Below are 24,281 nucleotides of genomic sequence, written 5' to 3'. Positions count from 1 at the left end.
CAGTGGTCATCAACACTGAATTTTCTCTCCTGCCAGGTTCTCGGAAGATTGATCTCCAGCTCTGGGAATCAAGAAAGGCGCATGCCGCCACACCCTGCTCAGAAGCCATTTCTGAGATTGTTGATGACATAGTTAAATGCCTCCTTTACCATTTCACAGTTTACATCCCTATTTCTCTTTCTGAGTTCTCATTTGTGTCATGATTCAATTTGTCTTTTGTACTCTATAAGCATTATGGCATTAAATACCAGGGCTTTATATAAGAAAATCTTCTTTTCTGGTGAAGCAAGATCTATATGTAGCTTCCTCTTTTTCCAGAATTAGCTAGCTTTGAAACTTTGTCCTCTTTTGTGGAATTAAGAATCAGTTCATCAGAAAACTGGAGGCTGGAGAGATGGCTCCGTGATTAAGAGCCCTGGCTGCTTTTCCAGAGAACCTAGGTTAGGTTCCCAGAGCACATATAGCTGCTCACAACTGTCTGTAGTGCCAGTCTCAAGGGATCTGATGCCCTCTTCTGTCCTCCACAGGCACTAATTGCATGTGTGTGCAGACATCACACATACTTGCAGGCATACTACCCATATGCATAAAAATAAATAATTTCAAAAGAAGAATCAACTCACCAATATATGGAAACCCCCATTGTGCTTTTGATTCCAGTTGCACTGAATTCGCAGATGCCCATGGAATTTTCACTTGTCCACACTGGACAAAAGAATCCGTGTCTTTAATGCTAAGCAGCAAGTAGCACGTATATGTCACTTTCAAACCTAATGGGACACTCAAGAAATGGGAACCTGTGTTTGGAGGTATGTTAGCAAGGAGAGCAGGTGGTGTTTAAAAATGTGAAAGAATTTGGAGAGGATTCAATTTTAAAAACAGAAATAGAGAATGAGCAAAAAAAAAAAATCGTACCCATGTCAGAGAATGAAATGAAATTTTGTCAGGTATGTGGATGGTGGGAGGGGGTGTTAGGGAGACATCACCGGACAGAGAACGCTAGTTGTATTGTTTGACGCAGGGCAGTGCTTTGAAATTGGAAACTTTTGAGTATGTTTCAAAGTGCCAACCTTTTCCGGAAAATAACAAATAAATTAGTTTCACAAGCCATTTGCCAAGTTCAGGCTCTAGAATCCGCCTGTTTAAGTGGTCTGTGCCAATGCATTCTTGTACATCCCACTTTCCTCTGCCAACTTCACTGCTGATTGGATACTGATGGATGGCATTGTTCTGTTCCACTGTGGCACTTTATAAATAACATAATGTGCTATCTACAGCACAATGGCAATTCCTATGTTTGCAGAGATTGAACCTTCTGGAAACACACCATTTCCCTAAGAGCAAGTCTGTGAATGAATATAGGCAATTTGATCTATCTCTAATAAATGTGTCAACATGGAATTAAAACAAGATATATATGAATTTAGATTGAGTGTGAACGTTTTAGGTATAGAGCAAATTTGCTATTTAAATGCCCTTGTGCAGCCATAAGTGAACAAAACTAAATAAAAATAAAAATAAATTGATACTAGAGAAAATGTCAAGCACGTTTTGCACCTTTGTTAGGTAAACGTCTCTATTTGGAATTAACCAGCATTCGTATTTATTTTCCAAGTATCCCTCTTTACTGTTATTTCTGAAGGATACTTATGTTTTACTCACAGACTTGTGTATACACTAAGCTATAACAAAACTGACAGTATTACGGTGAGAAAAATTTAGCAAGGAGAAATTTGATCAAAATAAAATAAAGGGAGGGGCTCACAATTTCAAGGTTATTGTCTAAGGAATATATGAACTTGATGACTTGAAATGTTAAATCAGCTATTTACATTAGCTAATTAAGAGTTCTGTAATAAAACTGCCAGTGGCCACCTAGATTAAAAGGACTCAAGGAAATCTTGCAGTGACACTTTGCAGCAGAGTACAGGAATTACAAATCTTGGTAATTATGAGAACTGTGAAGAGCGACAAGACCGTCTTGCCACATCCCGCCATTGTGCCAAGGATGCCATCAAGTACAAATTCTCTTTTAACTTGAAGGTTACCGATGAGATCATTTTGATGTCATGGTACTGCACCCCTCTACCTCATCATGGAACAACACCTCCTGCCTCACCCTGTGAAATACCTACAATTGCTTCTAATCTGATCTCAGAAGGCTCTTCTCTTTGTCACACTCTTGCCCTCAGGGCCTTGGTAAGTGCTGCTTCAATTTAGATGCCCTTTTCCCTCTTTCCTGTTCCACACTAATAACGTTCCCACATGTTCTTGGTTTAAAAATAAGAACTAGAGCTGGGCAGTGGTGGCACACGCCTTTAATCCCAGTACTTGGGAGGCAGAGGCAGGTGGATCTCTGTGAGTTCGAGGCCAGCCTGGTCTGCAGAGTAAGTTTCAGAACAGCTAGTTACTCAGAGAAACCCTGTCTCGGGGTGGGGATGGGGGGTGGGGGGTGGGGGGTGGGGGGGAGAGCAACATGAGAAAGAAATGAAGTAAGATAAGGACCAGTGACCTTTGTCACAGTGTGTTGCATGCTGTGAACTGGCCTAGGCACACGACAGGACTTCACTCATGAAGTCCTCATGCTGACCTGGTAAAGTACATTTTACCTTTTCTGTTTAGTAAGTGAGAAAAATGGAATAGTGGGATAGGAACTAAATTTTCCCAGATGACAATATTATATTCAAACCCAGATGGATGCCTGTGGAACACTGTGATCTGTGTGTTACACTGACAGCATAGGATTAGCGGCTACATCCTTTCTGAGCATGGACCATGTCACTCTACAGACCTTGTGCTATGGTGAATATTAGTAGATACCATGTTATGTCTCCCCCATACCTCATAAGATTCTTAAAGGCAGCTAGGAATACTATATAGAATTCAGATTTTTAACTTGTAATTAGACAGACCTACATATAAGACCCAAGTTCTCATACATATTTAAAATATAACCTTGACAATTTACTTCCTCTCTCAGAGCTCAGTTTGTCTCATCTTCAAAATGGGGATAATAACAGTTGACTTACCGTCATGTCATTTGAGAAGCATTAAGTACATTACTAGAAAGAAATTAGCTGTGCTAAAATTATTATTTGTACTCTCTAAGTTTAGTGCTGACCAAGTAGTATATATATATATTTGTTGCACAAAATGGGATATGAAGGAACAGAGACAAGCCAGATTGTACTATAAATTGTCAAGCTGCTGACACATTTGTTTCATGAGCTTTGAAACTTTAGCCTTCGGTATAGAGAAGTAAGTGTTTTTTTGTAAACTGTGTTGTCCAGCAGCATAGGGTCCTCCTGTACCCTCCAAAGATGCCTTTGTCGTCTTGGCTGACACATTAAAGCAAGCCGCCAAGGATATTATTTAGGGCACAGAAAGTGGATTTTTTTTTTTATGTAGTGGTGTTTTCTGAACTGAAGGAGGGATGGACATTGAGAGGATTGAGTCCTTTAAATAGCTCTTCAAGCAGATGGAAGGAGCTATTGTAGATGAGCGATCTGAGCCATAGGGTTGCTGTGTGACCTTCAAGGTTTCATTCTAGTTTGCCCTTCAAAAAAGGAAAACAAAACTACAAAACTCTTGGTTTCCTTCATCACTGTCCCGAGCGTGTATGTACTGTGTCTGTGTGAGCACAAGTTTGGCCCCACATCATCTTTGTCAATAAGAACTGGGAGAATCGGCTGAGCTCTACAGAGGGAGGTAGGCAACGGTGTGTCTGAAGTTTCAGTCTTTAAACATATGACCTTACAGTTAGAAATCTAAACAAATAAAAAATAAATGTGAAGCAAGAGAGAAAAAAGAAAATCAAATGACTCCTCCAAAGGATGAGAAACTCCATGGTGTTCACTTTGTATCCAGTGTCAGAGCAGGAGGGATTTACCAATGTCCCCAGCATGGATGTACCTCTGCTCTTAGAAGTGGCGATGAACATGAAGGATGATGCGACCGAATGCCAAGACAGGTGAGGAACTCCTAGTGGAGTTTACTGAGTTTCTTTATTTGGGAAAGATCCCATTCATAAGGAAACTTTTTCTTAGGTACAACACAATGTTAGTGAGTTGCTGAAGGGCATCTACGTATCTCCATCATCAAGCATTCTCTACATCTCAGCCAGGAGAACCTCTGAGATGACAGTGTCACTTGCTCTAACATTTCTTCACCATCCATGGAGTTCTATTGTACTGTGAGTACAATGAGAAGTACCACTGTGACCTGCAAGGTTCTCCTAGACCCAGGCCCTACTTCCCTTTTCAACCCATCTCATGTCTGAGTATTTTGAGAGACAGGGTTCTCTCACTGAACCTGGAACTCATTAATTCGGCTAGGCTTGGAGGCCAATGAGCTCTATGAATCTCCCTGTCTCTGTGGTCTTCAGCTGGGGTCACAGATACATGCTGTTGTGCCTGGCTTTTATGTGGGGGATGAGGATCTGAACTCAAGTCCTCATGCTTCTGTGGCATGTATTTTTTTGACTGAGTCATCTTCCCACACTTTTATATTAAGGTGTAGTTGACATATTATAATAATGATGCCATCAATGTGGGGAGAGAAGAAAGATCTTAAGAGAGGGTTTATGCCAACCAGAGAGCTTGCATGGGACTGACCTAGGTTCTCTGCACATATGCTACAGTTATGTAGCTTGGTCCTCTTGTGGGACTCCTGACAGTAGGGGCAGCGGCTGTCTCTGACTCTGCTGCCTGCTTTTGGGACCCTTCCCTCCTACTGGGTTGCCTAGTTCAGCCTTAATAGGAGAGGAGGTGCCTAGTCTTACTGCAACTTGATATGCCATGACCAGCTGATCTACATGGGAGGCCTTGCTGTTTTCTGAAGAGAAAGGTGGAGGAGTGGATGGGGAGAGGGGAGGTTGGAAGAAAGGACAGGGAGGAGAGGAGGGAGGGGAAACTGTGATCGGGCTAGAAAAAAATTAATTAATTAATAAAAAGAGAGGGTTTAGAGTAGAACACAGATGATGTGAAGAGGGAAAGGGGAAGAGGGGAAGAGGGAGGTTTAAGTAGGGAGAGGATGGGGGATAGGGATGGATGGGAGGATGGATAACTACCACTAAGGATGGCTGTAAAATCTATATGGAAACCTACTATACATACATACATACATACACACACACACACACACACACACATATATATCACCTATATAATATATATGCATGAATACATACAGGTGTATATTTATATAAAAGTATTTAATTGAAGTTATGTACACAGGGATTACTGTTTCTCCTAGAAGCCACAGGCTGCCAGATGTGGGATACCCTCCTTAACCTACTGGTCAGCAGTGTTCTGGAGACTCCCCAGCAATACAGGTTACTGCCATTGCTCTTGGTTGTTCATCCAAACTTTGCAGTAAGACCTATGGCTGAAGAAGCTCTGGACACAGGATGTGGAGCAATCAAGTTGGTCCTGCTGCTGGTCTTCCCTTCAGCTTCGGCTCTGGGGCATAAGAAGGACCTTAGCTTCTTTTGAAAGCCCTGTGTAGCTGGCACTCACCTCAGAACCTAGAGCATACAGTGTGGGTGAGGGCTCAGCAGCGTCTGACAGACGAAAGAATGAGTGGATGGACTGATGCTGCTCTCATGAAGTTCTATTAGGAGAATCAGTCACTTGGATTGGAGCCCCAAGCCTATAGCTTTGTGTGTTTATGAGGGTCATCCATTAATGGCTCAGTTAATGGGGAGTGTGAAGCCAATTTAGAGAAGGGCTGCGAATGACAGTGTATCTGAATTCTGCTGAAGGTGAGGGCTAATGGAATATTTAACGTGCTTTTGTTGCGTGTAAGGGGCTCTGGGGGATCCAGATTTGAGCATGATGTGACATCTTTCTAGTAAATCTTGTAATTTAGGTGTGGGAGTAGTCCCGTAGTCCCGTAACAGGTAAGGATAAATGAGTGTGGAAGACCGACCTGTACCATATATGAACTGTTGTTTTGCTATTGTGTGTTGTAAGTGTGCGGTGCAGCCATAGATGCCACCTGAGTTTTTCAAATTACATCGGGAAGTCTGTGATTTCATAGTCTCCTCTTTATTCTGTTCTCTACAAGCAATGGGCTTTATGTGTCCTCAAGTCTAGATGTTCTTACCAAAATCTTACTTGGAACTAGTGAATTTGTCTACTATTTACTCATTTCTGATTTCCTCCAAAGGGTCAAGAACTGAGCCACCTGTGCTAGGCAGAGGAGGGAGTGTGGAGGGGATAGGGGTGTATGCTCTCACTGTCCTACTGTCCTATTATGTCCATGAGAGGGCAGACAGTGGGAAAGGATAATGTCAGTGTGTGGAAAGTGGGGAGAGAAACACTGGTCTGGGAGTCACTTAGGTGGGAAGATAAGGAGTGGCTTCTTGGAGGAAGGTGGCATGGGGTCTAAAGCTTGAAGGATGCACATGATCTATAGGAAGTGTCCACCCTTGGAAGAAAGGTACAAGGCAAAGCTCAAGGTAGGACAGGGCTGTGTGTCCAAGGACTAGGGAGCCAGTGTGCTGTAGAATGCCGGGGAAGGAAGGGAGAGGAGGTTAGAAAGGCAGACCAGCTAGAACTATGAACTGTGTATATGAAGAATAAGGAACACTTGAAGAATTAGAACTGTAACACTGACAAGTCTTTAAATGAAATTCAAAACAACAGGCTGGTAAGATGGCTCATCACAGAAAGGAACTTGCCATGCAAACCTGACAACCTGAGTTAGATCCCCAGAACTCAGGTAAAGATGGAAGGAAAAGACTGCCACAAAGTTGATCTCTGACCTCCTCATGTGCTCACTTCCCCACCACACACACAGACACACACACACACACACACACACACACACACACACACACACACACACACACACACGCTGTGCACTGTGCATACAAACAACAATGATGAAATTAAAAAAATAGATTGAGAAGGTCTGGATTATGTTGTTAAAGGATTAGGAAAATTAATGGGAAGAGGTCATTCTCAAGTCTGAAAACATCCCCAGAATATGTTAAAATGTAATTCTTTTAATGGTGGTCTTAAGAGGTAGGGCCTTTTGAGAAGTGATTAACTTAGGAAGACTCTGTCCTCATGGATGGACAAGTGGCAAGAACTGGCAGGAGGAAGCTAACATGGACCTCCTTTTGCTCTTTGGCTGTAGGATATTCACAGTGTGTGAAGAAGACATTGAACGTGGTGACGCCTTTATTTCCCAGCCCTCCAAACTGAGAAATAGACCTCTGACTTTCAACAGACCTCATACAGTCTTAACCACCTTTGGGATTGCTACTAGATGCCACTTTCCCTTTGTATGCCAAGTTTCAGCCAAACCTTGCCCAGCGATGGTATGTGCCAAACAGTGTGCCAAAGCCCAGTTGGAGCTGATGGATGTTATCAACAATGCTCCTGGGTTTTCTATAGGGATGGAACGGCCATATTTTTCAAAATTGATTTCTTCATTCATTTTCAATTTCCTTTTCATGATTAGCTAAATCAAAATCAAATGTTTAGGGTCCTTTTAACCTGCTCACCTCAAACCCAATTTCTCTTTTTGAACAGATCTGTAATTTCCCAAAGTAGTGCGTGGCTGTGGCAGATCACACTTATCCGGGAGAAGCAGGTTCGGCTGGGGGTTCATGTGGAGTCCATTTTTCTTATCTTTCTCAAATGGCCGAAGTTAACTGATTTGAAAGGGCCTCATTTTAAATTACATTCATTCAGTGAAAACAGAAATTAACACTTAGAGACATCTATATGCTAATGATTGTAGCTCAGGGAATTCACTTCTAACCTTTTGAAAAGGCACTGGTAAGGAGCCATTTCACTAGAAAGCAACTTAGGAAAACTGGTAGATTAATTAAATACCATAAAATTTCTTTAAAAAAAAATCTTTATTTCATTTATCATTTATGCCATTACTTTTTTTTTTCTTTTTAAATGTGAGCTACTGAGGTTCAGATTGTACCTCTAAACCATGCTACTTAGCAGATTGTTCAGCATGAACAATACAGAACCCAGGGTGGGAAGGGCAGGCAAGGATGTTAGAAAACAGTCAAAGAAAAGAAGAAAAGAAAGGAAGTCCTTTCTTCATGGCCACTCCCAGCTCCTGCGGAACGAGGTGCAGATTTTTAGCGTCCTGCCCTGTTTGGGGGAAGCCTTCCTTCCAATGGCCCTAGTTTGTGAGTGGTGACTAGAGTTAGGGGACAAACACCCATTTGTCCCCACAGCCCGGAGCCTCTGTGCCATGAAAACACCACACAGTGACCCAAGCAAGCCAACACCCCGTGGCTCAGTGGCTCGTTTCTCTCCCTCATCCCTTTGTATCTGCTCACCTCCACATATTTTCATTCACACTTTCACACATGCTCAAATCACATTATCGGGGAGAAGCAACTTTTCTCAGTCACCTCAGTCCCTGAAGAGGGAAATTCTGTTGAGGACTCTGGAGTACATTTTGTTGAGGCAAGTAGAGTTGGAGGCCCTCTCTCTGAGCAGCGCAACCCCTTCAGGTGGTGGATTCATGAAGTCCAAGCAAATTTATGCCATCTTTACACAAAGAAGGTTGCTCCTGTCTTCGGAATAAGTCAGTCAGAGCTGCACATTTGGGGCCATGGAGTTCTGTGCTATGTCCAACTCTGGAATCTGGTTTCACCTGGCACATACTAATTATGACAGCAGGTATTCTATTTCAGTTTTCCCACCCATAGTTTTCCCACCTGTAAAATGGATGAGGGAACACTTGGGAAGATTAAATGAGAAAATACCTGTCAGGTTCTTGGTATAATGATGGGCACAGAGTAAATGCTCAGTAGTAAGTAGTGTCTGAAAAGATGAGAATAAATTGAAGAAGTGAACAGCCTTCCTGTATGCTTTTTATCTTTCCTCAACCTACAGCCTCAAAAGTGGTATGTCATCACCAGAGCACCCTGTCGGTAAAGGGGCCAGGGTATGCTCACTTTTATTTCTCTCCCTGTTTTTAATAACTGTAAAATCTGATGTATTTAACACTTATTTGTACCCAGAAACCTTTCACCGCAATCAAGTTAGGAACTTGCCCACCACCTTGGAAGGTTTCCTCTGTCTGTCTTTGGTATTCCTGTCTTGCCTGTCCCTGTTTCCATTACTCCATGCCCAGACAGCTGGGAATCTGCTTTCTGTCTCTCCAGTAAGTTTGTGTTTTCTAAAACCTGATACAGAGGAAGCTACACACGTGCATGATTTCATTTCTGGTTGGCTTAATCTACTTTGTTTCACGCAGTGCAATCATTTGAAATGTGCTTTGAAGGGAAATATTTTGGGCACAGAAAATAATTTTGTTGTGCATACTAGTAATTTATTCCTATTTCTTGCTGGGTAGTAGTTACTATATTTTATTTTTTTGTTTTTGGTTTTTTCAAGACAGGGTTTCTCTGTGTAGCTTTGCACCTTTTCCTGGAACTCACTTGGTAGCCCAGGCTGGCCTCGAACTCACAGAGATCTGCCTGGCTCTGTCTCCCAAGTGCTGGGATTAAAGGCGTGCGCCACCACCGCCCGGCTAGTTACTATATTTTAAAAAAATCACTATTTTTTATTCAAATATCAACTATCCAGTTGATGGACTTTTGGGTTATTTTCTGTTTGATGTGTGTGTGTGTGTGTGGGAAACTTTGCTATAAGCATGCAGACATAAGCTTTTGTAATGGCATTTTTGATTTCTTTTGGAGAAATATCTAGATGGAATGTTGGGATTATATGGAAGTGGGTGTTTAAATTGTTGAATTGTGTCCCAAAGACCTCTTTCAGATTGCCATTCCCTCTTATAGTGCATGAGATTTCTGCTCAGTCGCCATTCTCAATAATGCCAGCAACTCCCGGCTGTTTGGGTTCAGCTATTTTAAGAATGTTTTGAAACAGCACCATATTTTCCTTTTTAATTTCCCTAAATCTGACCATGGCCCTTTTCTCTATCAACACATCCTGTTTGATAGGTCAACTATGCAAATGTTTAGCCCCTCCCTATTAATTTGGAATTTTTTTTTTTTTGGTTTTTCGAGACAGGGTTTCTCTGTGTAGCTTTGCGCCTTTCCTGGGACTCACTTGGTAGCCCAGGCTGGCCTCGAACTCACAGAGATCTGCCTGGCTCTGCCTCCCAAGTGCTGGGATTAAAGGCGTGCGCCACCACCGCCCGGCTATTATTGAATACGTTTTACTATTATTGACTTTAAGTATTACTGAAATTTTTTTGTATTACCAGAAGAGAGTATCTGTCATTTATTCATATGTTTGGGCTAAAAATCTTTGATCGGAAATGCGATTTGTAAATATTTTCCCCCCATCTGTGTCTGTGTTTTCATTCACTTTATGGTATCTTCTGAGAAGACATTCTTAACTTGGATAAGGTTCAATTTATCAATTTTATCTTTCATGGATCTTTTCCTAACTCTATCATAAATTTTGTCCTATGTTTTTTTTAATTTTGTATGTGTGTGTGTGTGTGTGTGGGGGTTGTCTTATAGATTTTCATTTGACATGTAGATTTATGATCTGTTTTGATTAGGAATATTCAATTGTACTAGTGCTATGCTTGGAAAATCCTATTTCTTTTTCTTTTTCTGAATTTTCTTTGCATCTGACCCCCAAGATCTACTTATCATTCATGTGAAGATGTATTTCTGGACTTTCCTCTAATCTGCTTTGTTATTGGATCTGTCTATTTTTAAGGCCAGGTGTAACTTGAAAACAACTTAATTTGGGGACAGTTTGTTGAGCTCCATTCCATCATCTCCCACCCCCTGCCCCATTTCTCTGGGTAGCTCAACCAGAGAATTTACTGTAACATTCTCTCCTCATTCCTTGGACAAAGTGAAGTCATCCAGTGACTATCACCACCTCCCTGGCTCTTTCTGCCTTTTGCTGGTTGGTTTTCAGCTTCCACTTTTCTCAGGTTTGTACTAGTTTTGAGAGGACAGTGGCTGCATCATGACAATCCTCCTGTGCACCGTTCTCTGCTGCATGCACACCTCTGCAGACCAGTGTACACCATTGTCATGGAGAGAGGAGTCGGATGGCGAGCTGCCAGGAGAGGAAGCAAACAGCAATCAGTCCTCTCAGAAGGAATCTTGCTAATAAGTGTGTCGATTTTCAAATTATGCCCAGTTTTCCTCTGTCCTTTGCTAGATACACAGAGGGAGCTGTTCACTTTTGCCTCAGACATGACATCAGGGGTTCTCAGAAGCAGAAGCAGGTCACAAATCCCAGGGCAAGATCCAGTTGAGCCTGCTTGAGAGCAGGGCTTTCTCAGACAGGATTCTACTTGTAAATCCCAGCTGTCAAACTGACTGACAGAGACAGCCTGGGCCAGGAGAAGGCTAGCCTAAGGGAGGAGTCCAGAGAGAGTGTGTATTGCACACTAGAAGGCTGGAAAGTGGTTATCAGCCCTTTAATAGGTCTGAGCTGATTGGTGAGCTCCTTGTTGATTCTAATGAGGCTATTTTTATACTGATAACTATATTATTCCCAGCAATTGTCATGGTTACGCAGACAAAAGGAGAAGGCGAACGGTAAACTTTCTGAATAAAGGAGATGGCACGAATTGGAATCATTTAATCGCTTATTCTAACAACAAAAACAGGCCCTGTCTGCGCTGAGCTAATGAACTCCGATTTACCCCTGAGGCTCTACCCTTCCACTGACATCCGTCTCCTCATCTTTAAAAATGAGAGGTTGGACAAAGTCAGTGATCTCCCAGGTCCCCTTAATGTTGAAAATTCCATGATTCTGTGATTATTCAATCTATTTCTTAGTCACTAAATGTTTTCCATCTGTTTTATGTAAAAAGGAAACAAAGAGAACTTTACTTGGAAAATTTTAAATTTTATATTATTGAGTCACAAAATTGATTTCAAGACAGGAAAACAGTGTGGACCTTTGGCTGAAGAAAGTAGTATTAGTTTGGATTTTTAATTGGTGTTTTGAGTTCTAGTAGCCTAGTCTGGCTTGTAGGAGCACGGACTGTGCCCACAACACTGGGGAATGAAAACAGGTATATCCTAAGAGCTCACTGACTAGCCAGCCTCAGAGAAAAAGCAAACCTCTGATTCAGTGAGGGGCTTTATTAAGGCAATAAGCTGGGGAGCCATGGAGGAAGACACCCAATGTACCTGTCTGCCATCCACATGTATGCCCATAGACACTCATATTCATATTCATATCTTCATACTCACATGCATGCACCACATATGTGTACCACTTATCCCCAAAATGAAATAGCAAAGCAACAACAACAACAACAACAACAACAACAAAAGTTCCAAGTCTCAGGGGACTAAAAAGGACATCCAATAAGCTTTGGTTCTGGACCTTGAATCCTGGTATATCTGATATCTAATATCTGCACCACTTCCTCTCCACCAGAGATGGCAGTAGACTTCATCTGTCTGTCCAAGCAAGTCATTGAGTTTCCCAGATTCCTCTGGCATCAGAGGAAGTACCTCTCACTGTTTGTGGAATAGCATGGATTTTCAGTGTTCTCAGACTTGTCCAAGCATTTGCAGGTTGAGCTATTGGCATACACTATAATTATTGGGGAAATGAAAGGGAAGGGCAACTTAGTTGAGCCTGTACTATTTGGGGTAATAGTTCTCAGAGAAACTTGGGGATGAGCCAGCCTTAGTAGATGTACACAATTTGGACAAGTGGCAGATTGCAAACCAGTGGTTAAAACTGAGCATAAGATCTGGAGGCAACACACGAGCAAAGCTTTAAGCAAAGATTGTGTATTTTTTTTTTTTTTTAATGAGGCTCAGGCACATTCCCTTTTCACACTGTGTTGACAATGGAGCAATGGAATACGAGTAGATCGTTTAAGCTGGTTCAAAGCCTTTTTGCATTTACACTGCTTGAACAATCTCTCTTGTTTCATTAGTTGCCAATAAGTTATCTCTTTGTTTCTGAGTTCAGTATTATGGATTCTATTGTTGTAGTGAGGAGAGCACAGGGAAACCATGTAATGACAGGGAGAAGCACTCACTGGGGGAAAGAAAAAACACTTTGAAGCTGTGGGGCACCCAGACTGCATCTGGGCACAATGCCAGCTCCTCTGCAGCTGAAGAACTTGCCACAGAAACAGCTGGCGATGGCTACAATTCACCTGCAATAAAGACAATGGATACAGGCCCACTCAGCACACTAATCAATGATTTAATAATTGTGTCAATGAAACAGATTATTCAATTGGCTCAGGGGCATGGGAGTTCCCTCTGCTGTTATATACAGGCTTCAGAATGGCCTAGCCTTCCCCACCAGACTTGCACATTTCCCTCTAGTACTTTTATTTTAAGACCCTTCTGGTTACAGCTTTTATACGAAAATATATTGGGACATCATATGGCCCCTAGACCAGTGTTTATTGACATTTATGGAGGTGCTAGAATTTTCCCTTGAGTGAATGGAGCCTTTCCCCACTCTGTCTGTCTAGGTTTGTGGAATCTCTCCCTGGTCACAGCATTATCCCCTTGGGGGCTATAGCATGTCTTCTCTGTAAAGGAGACACTATTTTCTGAAAGCCATCACACTTCCACATGACTGAAGAGGTTTTGCCAGAAAGAGAATATGCTAGGCTCCATTGTGTTTCAGATTTTGATCACCATTTGTTTTATTCACAATATTGTAAACTGGTTTAAATGCGCCAATATTTTCTCTAATCTTAAGTAGAATTTCTCACTGAGATTTTGGGGTAGCATCCTCTCTTCCCACTTACTAGTGGTCAAATAAGCATGTGTAATAAGGCACAATTATTCCTGGCTCTCTGATGGTTTGTAGCAATGACTGATCTAATCCCTCAGTCCTCTGCAGGATTCTTGAATGGATCCCCTGGATCTCAGGCGTGGAGCCTGGATAAAGCATGCTGGAATAAGCTCTGAGAAGGGGAAATGGACTTGGGCTCCCACTCCTAACCGAGAAGCTATTTCCAATTGATACCCACTGACAAAGAAAAGACTAGTTTTCTTCAATAAAATCTCATGGGGTATATTAACCATACTTTAGGTTAGGCTGCATGCCTAGGAATAGTTGGTTGACAAAAAATTAAAACAAAACAAAACAAAACAAAAAACAAAAGAAGACCATCAATTGTGTTTTTGTAGACTTTTGTCTCATATTACTTTGGGCATTTGTGTGTGTGTGTGTGTGTGTGTGTGTGTTTGTGTGTGTGTGTGTGTGTGTGCGTGCGTGCGTGCGTGCGCGCGCGCCTCATTGGTCTTTTGCTTGTATATTTAGGTCTCTGTTTTTGTAGGGTTTTTGGTGTGTGTTTGTTGTTGTTTTATTTTAATTTTTGTTTTGTTCGTTGTTTTTTATAGATAGAAAGAGAAAGGGTGTGGAGTTGGGTGGGGAGACAGGGAGGATCTGGGAGGAGTTAGGGGAGGGGAAAAGTGTGCTCAAAATGTATTTAACTAAAAGAAATTTTCAATTAAAAAAAAGTAAATGAAAAAGAGATGGTGAGGCAGTGTGAGGGAGGCATCAGGGATCACAGTCCTTCTCAGCACTGGGATGCCATGTGCTCCCCACCAAAGCAATTTCTTCTCCTGGTGCTTCCTTTCCTGTGTTACTATCTTAATCTCAAACTAAATGGTTTGACTTCTCTTGTACTCACATGTGAGTTAAATCTAATCAATTTTAGGCATCTAAGTTTTCATTATATTTGTTTGACTGGAGTTTGGTCTTCCCTGTTGATGAGTGTGGTAGTTTGAAAGGAAATGGCCCCCAAAGGGAGTAGCAGTATTAGGAGGTTTGGCCTTGTTAAAGTAGGTGTGGTCATATTGGAGGAAGTGTGTTACTGTGGAGGCGGGGCTTTGAGATCTCATATATGGTCAAGCCACTCCAGTGAGACAGATCACTTCCTGTTGCCAGTAAGTCTCAGCTCCTCTAGCACCATGTCTGCCTGCATACTGCCTTGCTTTCTGCCATGACAATAATGGACCAAACCTCTGAACTGTAAGCGAGATACCACAATTAAATATTTTCCTTTGTAAGAGTTGCTGTGGTCATGGTGTTTCTTCACAGCAATAGGAACCCTAACTAAGACAATGAGCTTATCAAAACATTAGTCTCCCCCCACCCCCATTGCCTAATTATGATATGGAACAGTCATCAACAGATGAATGGTACACAATGAAATTTTATTCAGACACAAAAACATTTCACGTTCAAGAGAAAAAAATAAGGCACATATAATTATATAATTGGCACTTAAAGCTTATTGGTAGATATATAGGAATTCAAACAGAGACCCAGGTCGGTTCAAAAATGTTGAGCCTTCCTTCTATCCTGAAAGGTGGACTAGTTCACCATTTTTATGATGGATCCATCTGCACCCTTTCTAGAATCACACTCTAGTCATTTTCGACCATTACCGTGCTCCCACAGTCCTTGGACCAGGCTGTCCCCCACCCCCAACCCCGGTGTGCTAGTGATGCTCTTCGGAATTTGGCACTTTCTATCAGTTATTTTCAAATGTAGACCCTGCCAATTTGGAAACAAATGGAAAATTCCTACTCAACATTCTGGTATGTATGACAGACATAGGGAAACACTTTTATGTACAGAAATATATTGGTTTATATTATAGTATCTTTAAAGCATCCCTCTGTTTACTTTCCACAGTCCTGGTTCATTTTGGGGCCCACTTATTAAGGGCCTGATCTTTGAGAAAACTGTGGTTCTTCTAAGGGTGTATGCATTTTAATAGGCTTAACTAAGGCCTAGGAAATGACTCAAAGTCCTGAGTCAATAATGGGATGATTTCAGGCAATGTGACAGGTACTGAGGGATGTGCTTTTGGCCAGAGGCCCTGCCTGACTCCACTCAAATTTCATAGAATAGACAGTTGTCTACTCCATAAGTGAATGGACAATATCCTTTTCTACTTTTTTCCCTTCATAATTTTGACACAAGCTATGCAGTGGCAAGCAGGTACTGACTGGTAGTATCCATTATGTATGGGGGCCAATTTTATTAAGGATCTGGGAAATCCCTCCCTTGGTGGCATATTTAGAAAGTACTATTGGCATCCCGTCCCTCCGTGTTACCAGTGAGTGACATGTCAATGTCTTGAAGCCTGATCTTAATTATTCACTCTCTGCCATTTCCAGAGCCTTGAGATGGCTTTCGTCTGTGCTGACACATGGAATATAGCAAAGAGCATTTGCGGATTACAAATATAAATACAAGAACAAAGAGGAAAAGTTAGATATATAAAATTACATATATGCATATTAACACATATATAGATAAAGGTGAGCCACTGCACTAGTGTGCTGTATCCAGTAGAGGAGGTATGAGCCTAACTCAGTCACATATGTAAGAAACCTCAGTGACTTTTTATCTTGATCACCCCCTAGGGAAATGCTGGATTATTTAAATGCTACTATTAATATTTATGTAATGTTTTCTAGTATACAATTTGCAGAGTACTCTTCTGAGGACAGAATAAGGTGACAGACATGAAAATAAAGTTTGTAAATTAGAGGTTGGAGGATGCATTTTATACTAATTTTTATGCTATTGCTTGGATTCAAGTTTTAGATTACATCTACCTGGGAAGTAGGAATGATGTGAGTTGGATTTTCAGTGTTACTCCCAAAATGGCAGTCATGAACAAATACATTCACTGAGAGGAAGGGAGAATGACTTGGGAGCCAAGGAGTGAGGATTTTCTTGCCTGCCCTGCTGATAACAAACCATGTGCATTGGGCAAATCTTTTATCTCATGGGGGTCTTTGAGAGCTCCTCTATAAAATGAAGGTAAGTTGGCAAATCCATTCCAGTGTTCAGAAATTTGTGGATTTTTAATGTTCATGAAATCTCTCCTTTGGAATTTTTCTACAACTAAGTATTTCTTTCAACGATGAAAAACAAAACAAAACAAAACAAAACAAAACAAAACAAAACTTTAGTTTAATCCCCATTAAGAATGGGGGAAATGGAAAGATTTCTGTGTCAGCAGCCTGCTGTCCGTTGTACTGCTGATGAGGTGTTATAAAGCACTCTTCAAGTTAGAGCAAATCAGGATGTAAGTAGAAGTAAAGCCTACAGAGAATGTTTACTGTTAATATCTTCATTCGTTCTGATTTGCAAAATTACCAAGTAGTAAGTAGAGTTTTCCTTTTTTTTAAAATTTCCTCCCTCCTTTCCTCTCTGGCTTCCTCTTTCTCTTCCTCTGTTCCTTCCTCCATGCCTCCCTATCATCCTTCCATCCTTCCTAGCCTGACTCCTTTCAGAGAAACAGAGAAAAATCAAACAACCACAGATGCTAATTTATGATGGCCAACTGTCTCAGTTGCTAGCAACTTCCCAAGAACCTCTTACGCACCCTCATTATCTGTGGCCAATGAAAGAGATGAAACAGAAATAAACTGTAGTGTATTTTCATTTTTCTCCTAAGCGATAGTATCTCCAAATTATGTGACCATAGTTTGTACCCAAATTATATCAACCACTGGATTTTCCTCTGATGTGATGTTGTTTTAGCAGACAATTTAAAAGCTTTATTCATTCCCCCATTTAAAAATTGCCTTCACAAATTAAATGAATCGACTAGTTGTAGTGAAAACAAACAGGTGTATATAATATACCTCCTAAGATCTTAGTGATAAGGTGACAGTTGAATGGGTTCTATCTCCAAATATGTGGGAGACAGGCATCAGGGCTGAGGAATGAGGAGGTACTTTTTGCATGGTAGACCACTGTTAGAAAGAGCAAGGAGAGCAGTCCCTCTGATGTCTGTGCAGGATAAGAAGGCGGGGGGCAGTGTTGAAGATGAAGAGGTGCAGGCAGAGTCTGCAGGACTTCCTAGGCAGTTGTATGGAGTTGGGGATACTGAAAGGTTTGCGCAGAGGATAGACTTGAAGCAGTGGTGTTGCAGCAAGTCATGTCCAATGATGAGTGTGGAGAGCTGTTTAGAGATGATTAGAACAACGCAGGCAGCAGGTGATGCTTTGGAACAAGGTGACAGACATGAGACCTAGTCTGTAGACTTAGTTTGAACTGGCTAAGGAAAGAGAAACAGGGAGGAAGGAGGGAGGGAGGAAGTAAAACTGCAGCTTGAGAAACTGAAACTATACCTTTGTCATCGACTGTGACGGGAAGCTGAGGAATTTATTAAAGAGAGAAGTTTTCCAATCCTAGATGACAAAGGAAGTATTTCTAAAACTTTTAGCTACTAGTGTACTTGTATTGACTAATTCTTCTCATTCACACTTAAATTTAAGAAAGGAAATTGAGAAGCAGATAAAAGTCCAGGGTGAAGCCATTTTCTCCAGTTCATTTAACATTCAGGTAATATATACTGTAACCTCTTATACATTAAAAGCACTCTGCTAGGTGCTGCAAAAGGTAAGAAAATGATCAAATGGGAATTATGCTATTAGTACACATATAATTTAATAGTGGCACCTGAGGTGTGATTCATTACAGTAGATGGAGTGCCATGATGTTTGGGCATAGGAAAGTGATTATGAAGGGCTAACATGTGCTAGCTTTAGAAGCAGGTTGCCATTGTACATTCTAGTATAAACAGCCACATCATCAAAGGCAAGGAGGCTGTGGAAGGTGGAAGGCACCTTCTTATTTGTTAATGACTTTGTGAAATTGTTGAAAGTGATCTGAAAGAACAATTGAGAACAGCCTTTGTGAAAAGCTGGGAGAATTAATCCCCGATACTCTTTAATGTAGTGCATTACTTTATCTCATGTGTATAGAGAAGGAACTTGCTATTTTCCTTGTGTAGGAGCATTTGGAAAATAATTCCATGGTTGGAAGATTCTGATCAGCTAGTACAGGTCCTCAATTCAAGATTCTATTTATATGGAATCTAAGTTCAAGATTATATTTAATTAGAGGAGCTCAATTTCTTGTCAAACCTCCCTTCTTAACCCTGTAAACAAGTAAGATGGGTGACAGTGGGATCTGATGTCGGCTGAGCTCAATGTTCAGTGTGAGGCTGTAGTTAAGTGAGCACAGCACAAGAAATCAAAGCAATTGCTCTCAGTCTTGGAGGTTCCATAACGTAATCTGGAAGATAAACACAAGGACAAATGCATGGAGTGCCACAGCTGGACCAAAACACTACCCACTCATACTGTAGTCTCAGAATGTGAATCAAGGGTAGGGAAGGTGCTAAATTGTGTTCGGGAATAATCAAGGCTGGCTAGGTTGAATCAGAAAGGACAGACAGCCTTGCGACATTGGCTCAGAAAAAGCACAGGCAATTCATTGATATCGACACTCAAAAGCAGCAATTTCCTGAGCTAAATGGCTGAGACTGTATAAGGATGCTGATGGCCCTTGATTTCCAGCATTAATCTTCACGAACAAATTTTTGCTTCAGTCATGTTTCTACACCTCAAGTCTGCTGGGTTTTCCTTTCCCGACGGCTGACATCTGTCTAAGAGCTGAGCGGTGACAGTGTCTTTTTGGATAGGCTTTTCCACTGACAGTCATAAAATCTCTGTTTGGAAATCACTGAGTGCTGCCAGCACAGAACGGACATTCTAACATGACAAGAACTTGCAAGGAAATGCAGGATCCTGGGCAGACAGATTCCCACTCCCAGAGTGTGGAAAGCTGGTTGTCAGTCTCTGTAACTCTGGATGAGGGCTTCCTTGAGGACTGGGCGGGGGTGGGGGGGGGGGTGGGGGGGGTGTCTCCCTTTATTTCTCAGTCGGGGGCTTAAGCCTTGGCATCTCTGCATGCAAGATGCCCTGTGATACCCTGTGTGCATTTAATAAACAAAACATGACAATGGAGTTTTCCTGTGTCCTTTTTGTAGAGCTTTGCCTCCAGAACCCACCAATTTGTAACGGTAAACATCTGAGGTAAAATGTCAAAGGTCATACACTATTGCTCATGGAGGAGGATGGCTGGGCTGCCTTCTGAGGGCACATTGAGGGAGGCTGAAGAGACTCTGTGAGTGCCCATGTTACCTGAGTGCAGCACATTGAAATACCACATAAGTGATGCGTAGCATTTAATGAGTCGGGACTGAAAACTTTAATTAGCTTGTAGGGCTTTTTATTATTTTATTTTTTTGTTCATTATATTTTCTGCTCAGTCTCTGTGGATGTTCTGCATTTTCATCATCAAATGACTGGCTGGCTATTTTTGTCAAACAAGAAGCCTGAAACCATCAAGTCTGAGTGTGGAGACAGTCTGCCCGCTCTGTCAACAGGATGAAAGGGAGTCTCGGGCTTTTTTAATTACAAGGATAACATGTTCGCTCATCTAATAATGAAGATGGTTAGCAATTTTAAATTTTAATAATCAATTACTGAAAGTAATTCTCCATTAAACCACAAGAGAGCCATTAAATCTCAAAAGATGGAACATGCTGCATGTAACAGTAGCAAGTTTTCTATTTTTAAATATCATTAGGGAATATCTGATTGTTTCATTTCTCTGCATTTCTTTTACCTTTTTCCTCGTACAGACCATCTCATTTTCCGCAGGAAGACAGCACATGATCTTATAAATAATAAAAGAAAACCCTTGCAAGACTTGATCCAGGGGTGTGAAATATGTGCTAAGAATGTAATTTATTTCAGTCTGGCGTATTTTGACTGAATAATCATGAAGGTGACTAATTAATATTATACTACAACGTGGGCAAAGCAGTGCAGTAGCCAATCTATGTGCCTTTGACCTCTGGAGACCTGTGCCCAAGCCTTCGAGGTCTCACGACCACCGAACAGGGTTTTAGGGGAAGACAGAGGGGCCCTCATGTGTATTCCCCTGGATGTGAAGACCCCTGACTGCATTCTACAGCCACCCTGCACATCAGTCCCTGCTCTCAAGTGACAAGAGAAAAAAATAATAAGTGAGTCCTAGATGGTTATGGCAATGTGGCAGACTTGTACGTTGGAGGGGAAGCTTCCAGAATGCTTCAGCTGCCGGAGCTCCGGCCTGCTTTAGCAGTTTACTTTCATCTCACCCAAACACTAAGAAATATGCTGAATAAATGGTGTTTTCCTGGGCATGTGTTTGGTGTGTGTGGTGTTTAGGTAAGATGCTGGGTAGGGTTACCAGAAAATAACAAAGGGTGATTTTAAGTCAAATAGGTATAAGGCTCCCTTAGAAGCCGCTGATTCCACTTTGAAAAGTACTGTGATTTATTCCAAAGGCATTTGATTGGTTGGCAGACAATGGGAAAGCTATCAGGAAGCTGGTGGTAACCGTACTCCATATCTCACTCACTTGCTCACCTTTGGGATTCAGGGTACTCAGCTGCTTCTAGTGGTACCCTAGATAGGCTCTAATCATCTTTTCCTTGATAGCCTTTCTGATGGGAAGCAGGCCTGAATTTCTGAACTATTCTGATCTTTTCAATGATCACTCCTTTGCTTCCCTTGGGGGAGGATTAAAGCAGGCACTATGACAAGCCTGCAACGAGGCGGGTGTGATCGCGGGAGTAGAAGTAGGTGAGGGTAATATCATGGTATGGGAAACTCAGACACTGTTTTTCTCCTATTCGTAGGAAATTTGAAGTTTCTGGATGCTGTGGGATTCCCATTTCTCTATCATTCTGCTACTTGGAATTTAGTCATTAGACATCACCAAGAAGAAACTGGATTGTTGGAGATGGAGAACCTGTGCTCAACAGTGGGTAATTCCGATCTGTGGCAATCTGACTAAATTATACAGGGAGGTTAAAAATAAATTATTTGTTAGTTTTGATCCTGAAGTAAGTTTCAAAAGTTTGGTTATGGTGACTAGTCCATGTTTTGTGTACCGCTGTAAATAGCTGGAATTGTGTGTCCGTGATATGTTTCATGCAGGATGGATGGATGCAATACCTGTGGTTATGTAGACAGATGTGAAGAACTAGAAATTTGCTAATGCTATGAACAGAATCCACATTATTGAGTTTGGTTTCACTTAGGCAATAACTTTTTAGGCTTCTTGCATGTTCTTTTCTATCCCAACTTCTACAGAATTCAAGACTGTCAAAGTGGTGCACAAGAGGAAGATGATACTTCTTTATTTCCAAGTCTACACTTACAGACACCTTCTAGATACGGATTTTATAGCAGCCTGTTTGGAGATATGTGTGTTAATTCTATAACAGGTATAAAAACAAAGTGACACAGAGCGTGGAGAATCTTGCATCATGCTGACTGCTAGCTTTGTTTAGGCTGTTTTATATTGGTCCCTGGGGTGCATGTAGGTAACTAGGCAACGTGCATTGGGTTCTAAGCTATTCTGTTAGAAAGTTAGGCTGTGGATCTCCTTCCCTTGGAATCTTCATTACTGCAGAGTGAGAAAGTCAACTCTTAGAAGCTTCCCTATGGAATGTCTGATACTCCACAGACACTTGCAGAGAAAGAACAGTGCCAACTCCTCATGTTTCTTGGGAGGTACTTGGGGCATTCAGAATCCCATTCTATAGAGAAGGAAGGAAAGCCATCGGGGGTTCCAGGGAATTCCCTGTTGCTTGTGGAGTAGTAAAAGCAGAATAAAACCCAACTCTTAGTGAGGCATGATAGAATCCTGAGCGGAGAAGGGCGAGGTGGTTATCAGGTCGTCTTTCTGGAATGCTCATGGTTAGACTCATAGACATTTGAGAGATGCTTGCTGATGAGAATCTGAATGACCTATGGCGATAATGAGGGAGAAGTCAGCTTCAAATTAAAAGGAGGAATTCTGAATCTAAGTTTGAGGATTACTGCATTGTGAAGTGATAAATAGGGGAGGCAATGAGTTTACAGAGAGGTGTCACACAGCAAGTCTGATAAGGTGGGGTTAGGGTTTTGGAATTGTGCAGTGCTGTGTTTGAGTGCCAGCTCAGTCACTTGCTCCTAGTGAGAGGTTGTATGGGATGCTTATCCCTTAAACCTCAAGTTTCTCATCTATAAAGTGAAGATGTCAACGGGGCGGGGTTTCTCAATTTGTGCACATGCCATGTTGAATCGGATAACTCTTTGGGGCTGCCAAGTGCACTGAGGATTTTTAGCATTGTCCCTGGCATGTGTTTTTTATGTACCATGCCCCCCCCCCACATACCCCATGTTCTGACAACCTCAGATGTCCCTTAAAGAAAATGGTTCTAGTTGGAGACCACTACAATAGTGTTCTGGAAGGAATAATGAGGCTCCATGTGAAGCACTTTGGATTGTATCTCCCATATAATATTTCCCCATAATGAATTACATACTTTTACCCACTGGTAAAAATATGAGCAATATTTCTTATTAGATATTAAATAAGGTAGATCCTAGATTATGTCAATCACTGTCAATGTGTGGACATCCTTAGTTCAGGTTTTCAGCTAGCCTTACTCTGTTCTGATTTGAAGAAACAATAGGTTTGGAGGAAAGCCTTCTTTGGTGTTTGCATGTGTTCTCTGTCTCAGCTCTTAAGGAGTATGTGTGTTTATTACTAGCTCACCTTGCAGAGGCTTTGCATAACAGCAGCTGCATGATTAATTGATTAAACACCGCAGCATTCACAGCATACTCTTTGAGAAGAATCACAACTTCCCTCTACATACTGTTGATGTTGACTAGCTGCCCACAGCACTCTCCTCTTAGGAAACATTCATGACATGTCCATGTGGGCTTTTACTAAAAATGCATTTATATTGTTTCTGTACCACACAGTGTTTACTTGTTTTGTTGACATTATCTAAGTTCGAATGATAGTTTTCATTTCTGTGAATCATGAATACATTAATATCTTACCTTGTTTGCTACTATTCAATTGCATGAACAACGTAATCACTTGGAAGGCAATTCTAGCATCTCCTTCAATCCAGGAATTAAAAACCAAGCTGTACAACACAGTACACTGAGTTTGTCTTTCTATAAAATTCCTGCCAATTCTTCAGCAAAGGCAAACTTCAAGATACTAATGAGAACGGGCATGGCTAACCAAGGTAATTTCTTCCTGCATTAATCACAAATTCTTCAAAAGTCATCAAAGCTTTATTTCTTTTCTTTAGATTGAACTGTTGCATTTTGCAGAAAGCAATGAAAGCTGTTGCACAAGGAAGATTAAATTTTAATATAAGACCCAACTGCCACTATGTGACATTAAAATGAGTGAGGGAACATTTATATTTCATACTTTAAAAATCTAAAGATGCATGAGCATACACATGTGCATATACATACATATGTATTTCTGTTTTAAGTCTTTTGGTTAGAAATAGCTACCTTTCAAATTACATTAGAAACATTTGACATTATCATCCTAAGTGGCATAAATTCATTTAAACCATATGTGTGTATACTTTCATATATATTTATACACATATACTTATATGTATTATAT

Source organism: Peromyscus californicus, unplaced genomic scaffold (assembly GCF_007827085.1).
Source record: "Peromyscus californicus insignis strain IS unplaced genomic scaffold, ASM782708v3 Scaffold_7__1_contigs__length_154581171, whole genome shotgun sequence".
In the NCBI taxonomy this organism is placed as follows: domain Eukaryota; kingdom Metazoa; phylum Chordata; class Mammalia; order Rodentia; family Cricetidae; genus Peromyscus; species Peromyscus californicus.
Note: the sequence above shows the minus strand (reverse complement) of the source record.